Genomic DNA, 1,096 nt, shown 5'->3' on the forward strand with positions numbered 1-1,096 from the left:
AAACTTAAAGTGGCCTTAGACAGATCAGAGACTAAATTTGCTAAATTAGAGGGGCTCTGCTCATAATTCTCTGTCTGTTGCTGAGAAGATGATGGAAAAGGCTTGTTATTGCTTAGCATGTTTCTTCCACCATTATTAAAGCCTTGTTGAGGCTTTTGTTGATCCTTCCATGAGAAATTTGGATGATTTCTCCATGATGAATTATAGGTGTTTCCATAAGGTTCACCCATGTAATTTATCTCTGCTATTGCAGGGTTCTCAGGATCGTAAGCTTCTTCAGAAGCTGCCTCTTTAGTACTGTTGGATGCATTTTGCCATCCATTCAGACTTTGAGAGATCATGTTGACTTGCTGAGTCAACACTTTGTTCTGAGCCAATATGGCATTCAGAGCATCAATTTCAAGAACTCCCTTCCTTTGAGGCATCCCATTATTCACGGAATTCCTCTCAGAAGTGTACATGAATTGGTTATTTGCAACCATGTCAATAAGTTCTTGAGCTTCTGCAGGTGCTTTCTTTAGGTGAATGGATCCACCTGCAGAATGGTCCAATGAAATTTTGGAAAACTCAGATAGACCATAATAGAATATATCTAATATGGTCCATTCTGAAAACATGTCAGAAGGACACTTTTTGGTCATCTGCTTGTATCTTTCCCAAGCTTCATAAAGGGATTCACCATCTTTTTGTTTGAAGGTCTGAACATCCACTCTAAGCTTGCTCAGCTTTTGAGGAGGAAAGAATTTATCCAAGAAGGCCGTGACCAGCTTATCCCAGTAGTCCAGGCTATCTTTAGGTTGTGAGTCCAACCATGTTCTAGCTCTGTCTCTTATAGAAAAAGGGAAAAGCATGAGCCTGTAGACTTCAGGATCTACTCCATTCGTCTTTACAGTCTCACAAATCTGCAAGAACTCAGTTAAAAACTGGTAAGGATCTTCAGATGGAAGTCCATGAAACTTGCAGTTCTGTTGCATTAGAGCAACTAATTGAGGTTTCAGCTCAAAATTGTTTGCTCCAATGGCCGGAATGGAGATGCTTCTTCCATTAAATTTGGAAGTTAGTTTAGTGAAATCACCAAGCATCCTCCTTGCATTAT

General features: G+C 39.9%; 1 non-coding gene across 1 annotated transcript; it reads left to right on the forward strand.

Annotated features, from left to right (window-relative positions):
- The first annotated feature begins 615 nt into the window (after positions 1–615).
- On the forward strand, positions 616–719 carry LOC112798392 (small nucleolar RNA R71). Its single transcript, XR_003200004.1, has one exon. It is a non-coding gene; the product is annotated as a small nucleolar RNA R71 (small nucleolar RNA).
- The last annotated feature ends 377 nt before the right edge of the window (positions 720–1,096 follow it).

The sequence above is a fragment of the Arachis hypogaea genome, chromosome 4 (genome assembly GCF_003086295.3).
Source record: "Arachis hypogaea cultivar Tifrunner chromosome 4, arahy.Tifrunner.gnm2.J5K5, whole genome shotgun sequence".
NCBI classification, from domain to species: domain Eukaryota; kingdom Viridiplantae; phylum Streptophyta; class Magnoliopsida; order Fabales; family Fabaceae; genus Arachis; species Arachis hypogaea.